We start from the raw sequence: 14393 nt of genomic DNA, 5'->3' as shown, positions 1-14393 counted from the left end.
TCATGCAAGTATTCTTTAAACTATATTTTCCTGAAGGACAAAGTTCTTATCATGAACAGAATGTTGTACTGTATTTATCTGTGATAGAAAAGCAATAGTTATCTGCTTAGTAAGCCAGTAAAATATAGTATAGTTATCTCATTCCATAGCTGTGTACTTTATCTCCTTCATTTTATTGATTCTTGTTAAGAATTCAGTCCCAATTGACAATGTACAAAAACACCCCCTATCTCACAATGAAGACATTCAAATGTGAATTCAACAGAGTACACAGTATGACCCTTGATGAAGTTTTGCAAAAAAATATTTAACCCTTTCAAAATTCCTGTTGGAAATGTATGACATGTATGACAAAATATGTGCTTATTACACATTATTTTTTTCTCTCTTTATTAAGATTTTTGAATTGAACAATCAAGAGAAATATATGAAAATATAGCAAGTCATACATGAAGCTAAACGTAAGAATTTACAGATTCAGAAGACCAAATGACCATTATTTAGTCCACAATTGGGGAGGGGGAGGGGGGGGGGAAGGTGGAGAAGAAAAAGGAAACTAATATCTGCAATAAAATAATACAGCAAATCAGCATAAAAGCCCAGTTCCAGAGCATTAGAATCAGTTGACACGTTCCTATTTTGTAAAAATCTCTCTAATTGTATAGGATCATAAAAATTGTACTTAATCCATTGCAGTTTCACAACACATTTGCAGGGAAATCTTTAAAGGAAACTTTCACCAAGATCAGTCACACTGTTTTTTTTTTTTCTCATTTCTTTCAGCACTCTGGAATGTATACCATCTGGGCCAGATGATTTGCTACTTTTTTAGTTTGTCAATTTGCTCTAGTACACTTTCCAGGTTCACTGAGATTTGTTTCAGTTCCTCTGAATCATCATCTTTGAATATCTTTTCTGGCATAGGTATATCTCTTACATCTTCCTCAGTGAACATCAAAGGAAATAATTCATTTAGTCTCTCTGCTATGGCTTTGTCATCCCTAAATGCAGGGCCTGTGCAAGGGGATTAGGTGCCCTAGGCACCTTCTGCCTTATGCCCGCCCCCACCCAGTTGCGCTGCCACCCTCCGGTCATGCTGCCACTCACCGGTCTCGGCCCTTACTCCTACCTCGCCCTCAACTATGCCCGGCGAGTATGTAGTTTTCTGGGCCATGAGCAGGTTAGGTGCTGCTTGTGGCCTGCCAAATCTCCACTCCTATTTGCTGCCGCTCACAGCCCCACGTCTCGTGCCCCCTAATGGTCGTGCTCTAGGCCCAGGCATAATTCGTCTAGTGCTTCTGCCGGTCTTGCCTAAGTGCCCCTTTTACCCCCTGAGTATCTAGTGCTCCAAATGACACCCTCACAGGCTTTTTACCTCAAATGTACCTTAACTAGATATCTTCTGAAGATATTCAATTAGGTAGAAAGTTACCCGCCCAAACAAGGCCAGATAATTAACAAACCTAACTGGTTATATTCAAACATAGCTGATTAAGTTTTAAATTATTCAGCTATATTTAACCAGATAACATTAGGAAAATGTATTCAGTGGGATGTTTGCTTGTCAGCTTACTGAATATGAACCTCATAAAACTGCAGTGCAGCAAGGTCTTCTATGAGCTGATGGCTGGTTGTTTGCTTCCTTTATCACTTTCAACAGATTCATTTTACTAATAATAAACTAAAGAGCTCTCATTAATATCATCTTGATATTTTGCTTCTCCTGTGTGTTCTGCTTTGCCAAATAGAAAGCTGCTACATTTTCTGACTGCTGGGAAAATAATACTAAATTCAATATGGTTTCAATGAGTTTCAATACATACTGTAACTATTTAAATTCAGGCCATGATGCCAACAAGTAGTTAAATGTTTGTTAACTGCTGCCCTCCTCTCTATGCATCCCTGTAGACTTTTAACACTATAGAAATAGAAAACTGGTACAATATGTGATAATTACTATGACAGTGTAAGAAGTGATCACATATATATAGTGTTTGCTCAATGGGTTTTAATCATAGGGTGTTGTCATGTCATTTCTCAATAGCCACAACTTCTGAATGCTTGTTTGCAAAATAATTGTGAGTTTTTAAATTTTTGAATTTATTTTTTACCTTTTTTCTAAAAGGAAAACATTATTCCTTCATCGTTGTAAATGCAAGAAAAAAGGTTTTTTTGACTTATCCTTCCCAGTAAACGTCTGTAGCCAAATAAGCCGATGTCACGGCTAGCGCCGGTTTTCTCTCGGCAAATGTTCAGCAAGCATTCCAGTTTTTTCAATGAACAGCCCGGTTTTTTCACCGAATGCTCAGCAAGCAGTCCGTTTTTTCTTAGCGACTGCTTAACAAACAGCCCTACACCGCTGGTGTTTCACAACCTTCATCAGGGGCTAATATTTCTACAGGAAGAAACAAGGAATGCAACTCGAGTGTCCGATTCATGAAAAGTAAATAAATATTTCACTTACATTTGCGTCTGGAACCGGAAGAGCAAAACCTTCTTGGTGTGGCGTTACAAGTTTAGGATCTGCCATCTTTAAAGGGACGCATTTAAAGCTTACGTACGGCTCGTACTACAACCAATCAGTGAAAGTGAGAATTCAGTTTAGCCAATGAAGACTCAACTCGGTTAAACTAACGAAGACCATTCAATGGTGTCATTCATACCCCGGGGAGATTCTGTGGATAGTTCGAAGATCCATCTTTGTTCCTTGTAATTTAATGCTGAATGACTGTCTCCTCCTCTAGTTTTGTGGGACCATTTCTAAAACAGACCATTGTAAATCTGAAAAAGCGTGATTTGCTTGTAAGCAGTGTTTTACCATGGGAGCTTCAATATTCCCCTTATTCAAATGGCTGCGATGTTCTCTCAGCAGAGTTCTAATGACTCTTGAAGTACGTGCCACATATAAGAGAGGACAGTTGCATTGAATATGATACACCACATTCTGGGAATTACAATCGGTCAAGTGTCTCACTTTCGCTGATTGGCTGTAGTACGAGCCGTACGTAAGCTTTAAATGTGTTCCTTTAAAGATGGCGGATCCTAAACTTGTAACGCCACACCAAGAAGGTTTTGCTCTTCCGGTTCCAGAAGCAAATGTAAGTGAAAAATTTATTAAGTTTTACTTTTCATGAATTGGACACTTCCGAGTTGCATTCCTTGTTTCTTCCTGTAGAAATATTAGCCCCTGATGAAGGTCGCGAAACACCAGCGATGTCGGGCTGTTTGTTAAGCAGTTGCTGAGAAAAAACGGACTGCTTGCTGAGCATTCGGCGAAAAAAACGGGCTGTTCATTGAAAAAACTGGACTGCTTGCTGAACATTTGCCGAGAGAAAACCGGCGCGAGCTGTGACATCGGCTTATTTGGCTACAGATGTTTACTGGGAAGGATAAGTCAAAAAAACCTTTTTTCTTGCATTTACGATGAAGGAATAATGTTTTCTTTTTAGAAAAAAAGTTCAAAAAGGTAAAAAAAAAAGTAAAAAATTTAAAAATTCAATTATTTTGCAAACAAGCATTCACAAGTTGTGACTATTGAGAAATGACGTGACAACACCCTATGATTAAAATCCATTGAGCAAACACTATAATTTATAAATGTTTTGAACATTAAGATGCTTATTCAGCGTAAGTGTATTGTGTGCTTAAAAAAATGAGGGTTCAACATGTCAATTAACTTATTTATATATGTGATCACTTCTTATACTGTTCCTGTAGACTTGTACATAAAAAAAAAAAATGGAAGCAAAAACAAAAGAATGATATAGTAATATTGATTAACCTAAATACCAGCCTCTATCCAAAATAGTACACTTTCAATGACGCTGAATCTTACTGCAAAAAATGTCATTTGTGAAAAGTGACCATCATACTAGGCATCATCAATGTAATTTTATACTGCAGACTTTGCCTTATTTACAATCATAAGTCACTGATAGCAATAAGTGAAATGTCCACTTCAAAAAATGTTTTTGTCTTTTTCAAATGCAAAACTAACTTCAAAAAGTCGAGATACGGATTACTTAACTTATTAGAACTCGGTAGTAGCCATACCACTAGTCACATTCTAGATGGTCGGTCTTCTCTATTCCCTTCCGTGAAATTGTACTAATATTCCTTTTCACTTGATTTCATTGCATTCACGATCTCACCCCAGTCTCCTAGTCTCCCAACACGGAGCCGTGTTTCGGACCTTCCAACAAGGAGAAACGCACGCCATGTTAAAGTTCCCTTGATAAAGGACTGGAAGGTCCGAAACACTTTATATGACCCTGTTGTACTGGGTCATATAAAGTTGATAAGAGGCGATGCGGGATATAAGCATAGTCCCTTGAAAGATACGATGACCTATCGCATCCAGGAATTTTTGTTCCTTTCCTGAAGGATAGGAAGAATGAGGCTTTGATCTTCGGGCTTTCTTTTGGGCTGACTCAACAACCACTCAATGGTGGTCCAATTGGGACTTCTGGAAACCAGGAGTTGACTGGACTAGGTATGTAGTGTCAGCTTTCCGATTGACTGGTGCCACAGAACCAAGATGTTCCCAATTTCTTTTGAGAAGGTCCAGGAGGACATCATGGATGGGAATACATGTTAGTTCTTTAGGAGTATCTAAAAATTGAAGAAGCTCCATCATCTGATGTCTATCATCTTGCTCTGTCTGAAGTTGAAAAGGAACCACTTCAGCCATTTCCTTCACAAAATTAATGAAGGACAAGTCCTCTGGAGGAGAATGCTTCCTGCATTCAGCAGGAGAGGGTGGCTATGGCAAGTCATCGGTATCCTGGGACGAATCGTCAGTCCAGGTATCGTAGGGATCATCTCCAGCACCCCCAGTGTCCTTGGAGGGACGAAAACTTGGTATACATGAAGGTCCCAGGCGAGGCACCGAAGGCATCGATGGTGTCACCGGTGGCACCGAGGGCATGAATGGACAGGATGGTGGCACCGATGGAAACAAAGATGCAACTGGTGAAACCGATTATCTAGGCATCGGAAGCACTCCCGATGGCGGAAGGAACAGTGTTTCTCCTTCGTCTGCCGATGAAAGAGGAATCGGAGAGGAAGGCACCGGGTCCATTGGAGTCGTTGGATCCCTCAGAAGAAAAGCAGCAATCAGCACTTCCATTCTCATGAGTAACGGTGCTAGTGCTTCTGGAATGGGATCGGCTACCGGTTCAGGCATCGGTACCGGTATCAGCATCCATGGAACCTTGAAGCCTTGCATCACTTTGCTGATGGCCTCCTGAATCACCTGATCCAGTTCCTCCCAGAAACTTGGAGCATGGAGCCCCGATGCCGGAGGAGGAGGTGGCGGAGGCGTAGCCGGAGGTGGAATCGCGGCTCCTATCACCGGTCCCGGTGAAGGTTGCCTCGGTGACCCTGAACCAGATAGGGACGGTGCCTTTTCTGGACAGGCTTTTTTCGATGGCGGTTCAGACAATGACGACGTTGAGGCCTTGCCTGCGTCGACGGTCTGAGACCTGCGATGTCAATGCCAATGCTTTTCTCAATGGTCACCTCTGTCGTTTTCATGAGGGGGAACAGAGGGTGTCGATGGCCATGGAGTCATCGATGCTGGTCGGGCACTGGCCGGTGCCCGATGATGGTGCGACGTAGACGGTGTCTGTTCAAACGACTTTGATCCTATGGACAGTGTCGGGGTTTTTGACCGAAAGAGAAGTTCCATTTTCTCCATTGTAGCCTTGCGACCTTTAGGTGTCATAAGGGCACATTTGGAGAAAGTAAGGACATCATGCTTGCTACCCAGACACATTACACACATACCTGGTGAGGGTCAGTAATGGACATTGTGTGGGTGCAGTCCGGGCATCGACAGAACCCCGACGCCATGGCCTGTGAAAAAATTTAGCCGCGGTGCAGTCGACGGCCAGTAGGCTGTGAAAGCCAAACTCAACGGGAATCGGGTAAAAAACTTACCGGACCACCGCAACCGAAAGTTGTATAGTAATTCCTTGAGGAAAATTCCTGTCAGGAATCTCTGTGGAGCTCCTTAAGCCGTGTGGCTACTGCTGTGTGGAAAAAAGAAGACTGAAGGGGGACCCCTGCTGGTTGCAGGGTAGTGCCATCCTGGGCATGCCCAGTAGGTGCCAGTCAAAGCTCTAGAAACTTTGACAAAAGTGTTCCGTGATTGGGCTCCATCCTGTGATGTTACCCATATGTGAGGACTACCATCCTGATTGACCTGTGAGAAATAGAGAGACACAGACATCTAGAGAGAGAGAAACAGACATGGATACCCCACATCTAGACACAGAGACACAAAGACACCCCACACCCAAATTCAGACAAACATAGATAGTACAGAGAGACAGAACCCCAACACCCAGACAGACAGACAGATATATACACACCACACCTAGACAGAAAAACACAGACATACCGCTGACAGACAGACACAGCACACTCGGACACAGAGAGAGGCAGAGATACACCACACCCAAAAACAGACAGAGACAAAGGAAGATAGATTACACCACACATACAGGCTCATGCAATATTGTGCGCTGAGCCTAGTGCACAGGTTGACGCGCGTTTTGGACACGCTAGGCTAACACCAGATGCAATAATGGGATTAGCGTGTCCAGAACGCTCGTCTAAACCAGCGGACAGCTAATAGTGCTCATCAAATGTAAATACATGTAGATGAGGCTATTAGCTATAAACCCCCGATGTATGTGTATGTGACAGTGTATGTGTGAGAGAGAATGAACATGAGAGTGTGTGTGAGAGAAAGCTTGTGTCCCCTCCCCCAGTCCCCTAATCCTTGACAATCTCAGAGTGACTGGAAATCAAGAGTTCCTAAATATGGACAGCAGAGGCTTTTTAAAATCTTTATTAGTTTTAATTATTGGGTGCTATTTGATATGTGTGCTGTTTTGAAATATTTGAAATATTTTATTGCTGCTTGGGAAATTTAAAAAAATGTATATGACTAATTAATAGATGTTATTCTATTTGTCAGTAGTTTTGAAATATTTATTTTATTTATTTATTCTTTTAATAATATGATTTTACTATTATAATTGATGCTTTATGTTTCTTGATTTTATTGTTTTATAAAGGATGGTCTTTCTCATTTTCCATTGTTACACACAGAGTCTGGTTTCTTGTGGTTTCCATTTCAGTTTTTGTTTACATATTGCTGGCTCTAATTTGCGATCCTTTATTCTTTACTTGGTGAGGGTCTGTCTCTGTTCTGTACATGTGACCAAGGTGAGAGATTCTGCTAGAGTGTAGTGTCTGTGTAGGGATCTATAGCAAGAGGGTTTGTTTCATTTCCCCAGTAGGTGGTGTATTGGTATTCTGCCACCCAGTATAATATTTATAGTGCTGCTTTTTCACAAGTACAGTTCTTGTTGTTTGAGTCCTTGGTATTACTACTGTTACGTTATGATAGGTTTGCTGCATAGATTTTCAGTGTCTTTTTTGAGCGGTTTTGTTCACAGTGGGGCAGATTTTAAAAGTTACGTGCGCGGCCTACATTTGTGTGCACTACCTGGCGCACACAAATGTACGCCCGATTTTATAACATGCGCGCGCGTTATAAAATCAGGGGTCGCGTACTCAAGGGGGTGCACACTAGTGCACCTTGCGCACGCCAAGCCCTCGGAGAGACCAGCTGGATTTTCCCGTTCCCTCCCCACCTTCCCCTCCCTTCCCCTACCTGTCCCCCGCCCCCCCATCCTGAAACCTCCCCCGCACCTTTGTTGTGGAAGTTACGCTTGCCGGCCAAGTGCAGCGTGCGATCCCCCAGCACAGCGGCAAAGGGCCGCTGTGCCGGAGTCCTCAGCCACGCTTCCCCGGACCTCCCAGCCATGCCCCCGGACCACCCCACCACGCCTCCGTCCTGCCCGCCCATTCAGAAAAGACCCGGGACATACGTGCGCCACTGGGCCTTTTAAAAACAGGCCCGGCACGCGTAGGGCTTTGAAAATCTGCCCCAGCGTGTCTGGCAGTGGAAGGAGTTTGTGCTGCTGTTACTGTGAGATGCCTGATGGATGTGATGTGATATCTGCCTCTGTGTATCTGATTGCTCCTTTCAGCAACCTGAAGAGAAGCCTGCTATTTGGCAAATGGTTCTTCCACTTTGACGGTGGGGAGAGAAAGGGGGGAATTGGATTCAGACAACAATCAATGCCTGGACCTGATTTTTATAGTCTAGTGTACTGATACACAAACATTAGGGAAAAAGTGCAGGACTGCTGTTCAAGCAGCAGCACTGCATGAATTATCAGGAAGGCTGCTCACTCTAAAAACGTTGCTAGTAGTAATTTTGTCATGGATTTGACAGGTGCTTGGTTTTGATTTTCAATATTACTACCCTTAACATAAAGCTTGGGGGTAACCTGCATGGAGCAGCAGTTCCTACCTTAAGAAACTCGCTGGGATGACTGGATGAACCATTTGGTCTTTTTCTGCCATCATTACTATATTATTATGTTCAATAGCTGATTGGTGATGAGAGACTGCAATATATATATGTGTGTGTGTGTGTACACACACACACACACACACACACACACACACACACACACACACACACACGATGTCATCCAGCTTTGGTGGGTGGGGGGCTGAACCAATTGTATGGATGCAAGGGGGATGGCTCAAAATGTTTGCTCACCCCTGCAATAAACAATTCAACAGTAGTGCCTACATAGCAGGAACAGTCCAGATTCCAGAATAACTTAATCAAATAGTCCCCGGCAGCAGCAGTACCACTTAACTGAACAGCATATATAGTAATTATATGGAAGGAAACTCCAGATTTCAGAATAACTTAATCAGACAGAGCAGTAGGTGGCAGTAGCATGTAACAGGGAGAGGGGTCAGGCATATTAAAGATGACACAACTTCCTAGGGGCCAAAGGCTTTAGTAAACAGCCAGGTTTTCCATATTTTTCTGAAGGTAAGGAGGTTTGAAGCGCATTTGATGTCCTGTGATAAAGAATTCCAGAGGGCTGGGGCTGACCTAGTGAATATTTTTCTTCTAGTGCTGATAAGCCAGATTTTCATGGGGGCAGGCACTGACAGACGAGTATTTGGTAAGTTGCAAAGTGGGTGAGCTGATGTGTACAAGGAGATTTGGTTGGACAGATAGTGTGGGGCCTGTCCTTTGAGAGTTTTGTAAACTAATACCAGGACTTTGGAAATGGAGTACAGGGCAATCAGCAGGCAGTGAAGAGATTTAGGAAGTGAGGACAACAGATCAAACTTACTGGCATTGAGTAGGGACTATGCCATGGTATTCTGGATGAGCTGCAAATGGTAGACAGGTTTTTGGGAAGGCCAAACTAGAGGCAGTTGCAGTAGTCTAATCAGGAGATGATGTTCGCTTGAATGATGTTGGCATAGACTGGTGCCTCAAGGAGTGGTGAAGATGAAAAAAAGGAAGTTTAGGCAACAGATCCTATTTGAGTTTGCATAGTGAGCTTGGAATCAAGGATGAAACCTAGTCTGCAGACTTGGTGGCTATATGGTATCATGGAACCTTCCAGGTATATCTCAAGGAATGTGGGAGGATGTTCTGCTTTACCTGTTCAGAATACTTCTGTTTTTTTGTGGGGTTGTGTTTCAGCTTGTTGGGGTGTAACCAGTCAGCAACCGTCATCAGACAGGTATTTATGTTTTGGATGGCTCACTCAGGCTCAGCACTCAATGACAGCGGAGTTGAATATCAACTGCATAGATGAAGAAAAGGATATTGCAAGATCTAATTAGATCACCTAATGGAGCCAGGTAAATGTTGAGCAGAGTGGGGAGGAAGAGCCTTGGGGTACACAACAAAGGAATGTGTGGGTCCAGGCCTAGAGTGATAGTTTGGATGGAGGAAAGACTAGAAACAGGCCAGGGCTGTACTAGAGATTCCTAGTTCAGACAGATGGAATGTAAGGATTTAATGGTCGACTGTGTCAAACACCACTGAGAGATCCAGATTTACTAGACAGGCTTGCTGACCATAGTTCAGTCATAGGTCGTCGACCAAGCAGGTTAGGGCTGTTTCAGTGCTGTGGAACGGTCTGAAACCAGATTGGTGGGTGTCCGGTTTGTTAGTGGTATGAAGGACCTCTGTTATCTCTTGGAGGACTGCTTTTTTGATGAATTTACTAAGGAAAGGGAGATCAGAGACTGGGACAGTTGCTATATATATTTATTTGTATATAGTTGAAATAGTTTAAAAACAAATAGGAATGGTTTTCAATAAAAAAAAATCTACTTGTTTTTTGCATAGTGGAAAAGTGAATCTTTATGCAAAACTATGCAAATTTGCCACAGAACTGGTGCAGAATTTTGAAAAATCGGCCCCAAACCTTGCTATTTCTTGCCACAGAATCTTGAAAAATCTGTTGCAGGAAACTGGGGACTCTGGATATAGGCTACATACAGATACAATAGACCAAACAGAGAAACACACACATACCCAGACAGACCCAGAGAGAGAGACACCACAGGCAGAAAAGCTTTTAAAAAAACGTAGATGCCAGCCAAACATTTTTTAGGAGCTGAGAAAAACTGCTTTCCACCATGCCCAACTTATTTTTCTACTGTTTTCACTAATTTCTTCTATTTATATCTCTATTTTGTATTTTCATTAATTTGCTCATCTTTTTAATTTTCTCATTTTTAGATTTGCTTAACATTTTTCTTTTTTTTTTTACACACCTTTTGCCTTTATTCTTCCTTCCTAACCTCATTCTCTCTGGCCTCTTTGCCCATTTCCTGCTTACACCTCACCACCTCTTTTCCCCCAGGTGAGCAACAGCTGTGATCACTCCCCGGTGCCAGCAGGAACTCCTCCCAGGCCAGGGACTGAGGGTAGCAGTTCTTCCTGGGTTGAAGAACATCACAGTGGCTCCTCCCATGACCAGTTCTGCTGCAGAGCAAGCAGCTCTCTGCTTGGGCCCACCACAATGGAAATAACTCCTCTCGCCAGCTTACCCCAAAAGATGCATGAAGCCATGGCGTGAATGTGTCATAATTATGCACTGGCATCTCCCTTCCTTCTGAGTTTACAGTGCCTCCATGGCGCCATGATTTGACAGTGCAACCATTTTTTTCTTCCCTGATTGTGCAGCTATTGTGCCCCCTTTCAAGATTTCTCATGCCTGTTTCAAGAGAAGGATAGATAGATGTTGCTGTGTATAAAACATACAATACATTACACTTAGTGGGCAATATGAAAATTTTCCCTTTGGAGTAAAATCTACCCATACCATTTACTTGTAGTTTTTGAGTCAATTTTGAAAAGCAAAGAAATCAAGAACTTCCACTTTGAAAACTTCCACAGGTACAAAGTATGTGCAGCCACTTTCACCTGCATTTGCACAGGTAAATTTTTTTTTCTGAAGTAAGCACATACTTTTGGCAACATAGAAATCTATGTGTACTTTCTAGCAACTAAAACTTCACTTAGATAGCGCCAATTTCTACAGCATAACTACTTTTACCGGTGTAAGAGACACCTAAGCCTGGAGGGCAGAGAGGGGCATCTTACTATCTGCTCCCAGCTGTTCCTGAGCGCTCTTCCTCTAGAATGAGTGATTTTGAGATCAGTGGAGGGTCAGCGTGTGACATTATTGGGAGGTGCCAGCGGAATTCATTAAGTGCAGCACTGTGGCTTGCTTGTTTGGGGGCTGTGCTTTGAGAGAGGAATCTTATGCTTCTGCCAGCTAGTGAAGACATGGGGGTCTAACAAGCTAGGTGGTCTTAGTGACCTCACTTTTGAAGGTTCACATCCTTCTTTAAGCCTCGATACATGTGCTCCTCCTGGTTTGGGAGTCAGCTTTATTTCAAGTTCTGAGGATGTACTCACTGGGTCCAGAGATGTCATAGGGTCTCATACTGGAGATGGCTGAGAGTTTGTACAAGTGGAGTGATCATGATTAGAGGATCCAGGAGGGAATGTTAATATTAGCCCCATCAGAATCCTTAGTTATTTGCTGGGTTTGAAACTACCCAACCTTACACTGGAGACTTTATGGATTGCTATCAAAGAATTTGAACAGTCATTGACTAGTACAGTCAACAATATGTTATCTACTATGGGTGAGCTGCAGTCTCAGATTAATTCCCATAAACTGATGCTTCAGGATTATATAGTTAATTTAATTTATTTGGGTACACACAAGGATTTAAACAAATGTGACACTGTATTGATTCAGGATAAAGGAAATGTATATCACAAAATGGAAAACTTTGTTAATTACTCTAGAAGATTAAACCTGTGAATTTTGAATTTCCCCATATCTACTATGATTTCCCCTTAAGAGATGCTTAAAAAATTATATAATGATCTCTTAAAGGTTCTGGCTGAATCTGTTCTCCTTGTCTCTAAAGTTTACTATCTTTTGACAGGGAGAACTGGCAAGGTAATTCCAGATGCCTCCAATGCTGTGGAGATGCCTGTTAATGCTGGAGATTAGATGAACTGCAGTCAAGGGCAGTGTTACTTATTACCTGACAAAGTATGTATGTATGATGAAGATGTTTTTCCAACTTAAAAATAATTTATTTCTTGGTTCAAAGATTGTTTTCAGGCCGATACAGTACAGCTGTTAACCCGCGTTTGGACGTGCTAGCTTTATCCCTTATTCAGTAAGGGGTAATAGCGCGTTGAAAATGCGCATCCAACCCTCCCGAAACTAATAGCGCCCACAACATGCAAATGCATGTTGATGGCCCTATTAGGTATTCCCGCGCGATTCAGTAAATAAAATGTGCAGCCAAGCTGCACATTTTACTTTCAGAAATTAGCGCCTACCCAAAGGTAGGCATTAATTTCTGTTGGCACCGAGAAAGTGCACAGAAAAGCAGTAAAAATTGCTTTTCTGTACACCCTCCGACTTAATATCATGGCGATATTAAGTCGGAGGTCCCAAAGTAAAAAATAATTAAAAATTAAAAAAAAAATGTTAAAATCGGCCCACGGCTTGAAAACCGGATGCTCAATTTTGCCATCGTCCGGTTTCCAAACCCGTGGCTGACAGCAGGTTTGAGAACTGACGCCGGCAAAATTGAGCGCCGGCTGTTAAACTCGCTGACAGCCGCCGCTCCTGTCAAAAAAGAGGCGCTAGGGACGCGCTAGTGTCCCTAGCGCCTCTTTTTACCGCGGGCCCTCATTTAAATACTGAATCGCGAGCACAGGAGAGTGGCTTGTGCGCTCGCCAGCTCTCCCGTGACTTTTACTGAATCGGCCTGTTTATTTGCAGAAGTTTCTCATGAAACACAGTTAAGACAGAAATAATTCTTGTCTAAAAAGCATAGGGTTTTGGCACTTGGTACCACCTTTATGCTACAATTTCTGTAGATGTTTGATTAAGTTTGGTAATGCCATGAATGTATTTTTTGATCCAATTCAGTTAGTTTTCTCAGTAGTATAGAATTGCCTATGACAAAGTTCACCACAGTGATTATCAATCAGCAGATGGTGAACATTATTAGTTGGAATTTTTTCTTGTTTCCTGCTATTTTCCCCATATTATGGTCTGAAGATGGCTGTTCTTGGATTTTATTTCTTAATTTATCTTTTATATTTTAATCCAGTGTAATGTGGATATCAAGTTATCTTGTTGTAAATGTTTGAAAATCGAAAAGAAATAAAAAAAAAAAGGAGCCTAAGCCTGTGAAAATGTACTTTTCCATAATCTAAATACACAGATTTATATGTTGCCGACATGATACATTCAATGATTTTAGCAGAAAGCTATTTTGCAGATCAAATGGATTATCAGTTTATAGCTAGCTATGCAAAAGAACATAATGAGTGACAAGATAAGAAATTGTTTTAATGGTAGCAAATGATAGGGAAAAAAAGCTGGCTACTTATGCTATTCTTCTTCATAGAAACCTACATAGAAAGGCTCATTGTGACTACAGTAAAAGACAAAGAAGCATCTGCTTAAGGAGAAAGTAGATCAATGATCCTTAGGAAGAAAAGAAATATTTTCTTCAAATTGCAGCTGTATTATACAGAAATATTGCCAACAGACCGCAGAACTGCGATGCTTTTTACCAGCTTCTAGTTACCCCTCTAATTTGTACTCCAGAATCACACCAAAGATGGAAGGGAAAGAAAAATTGCTTAAGTGTGACAAGTGTTCTCCAAAGACAGTGAGACAAATCAACCACTCAAGTGGGTAATATCACTCAGTAGCACTGAGACAGAAAAGCTCTCTCAGAGCTTAGAAAGACCAAGAAAGCTTTTCTGAGCATGTCCTGAGGTTCTCATGCAGCCATCACCATGTGAGTCTTCTTCAACTCTAAAGGGGTCTATGGAGAACACTTGTTCCAAGAAAGCAACTTTGCTTTCTCCATGGCCGAGATGGGCAATAATCAGCCACATCAGTGGAAACTCCAAAGCTGAGGGCTGC

The 14393-nt window shown here is 42.0% G+C and overlaps 1 protein-coding gene and 1 long non-coding RNA gene across 4 annotated transcripts in view; one reads left to right on the top strand and one right to left on the bottom strand.

The window, feature by feature from the left end:
* Positions 1-14393, bottom strand: part of TBC1D22A (TBC1 domain family member 22A) — a 970480-nt gene that overhangs the window by 121581 nt on the left and 834506 nt on the right. The window lies entirely within an intron of this gene.
* LOC115099449 lies at positions 2658-12536 on the top strand. The gene is made up of 3 exons (XR_003858780.1): positions 2658-3098; positions 3176-3466; positions 12379-12536. It is a non-coding gene; the product is annotated as an uncharacterized LOC115099449 (long non-coding RNA).

This window comes from Rhinatrema bivittatum, chromosome 9 (genome assembly GCF_901001135.1).
Source record: "Rhinatrema bivittatum chromosome 9, aRhiBiv1.1, whole genome shotgun sequence".
NCBI classification, from domain to species: Eukaryota; Metazoa; Chordata; class Amphibia; order Gymnophiona; family Rhinatrematidae; genus Rhinatrema; species Rhinatrema bivittatum.
This window is presented reverse-complemented; position numbering and strand designations above follow the sequence as displayed.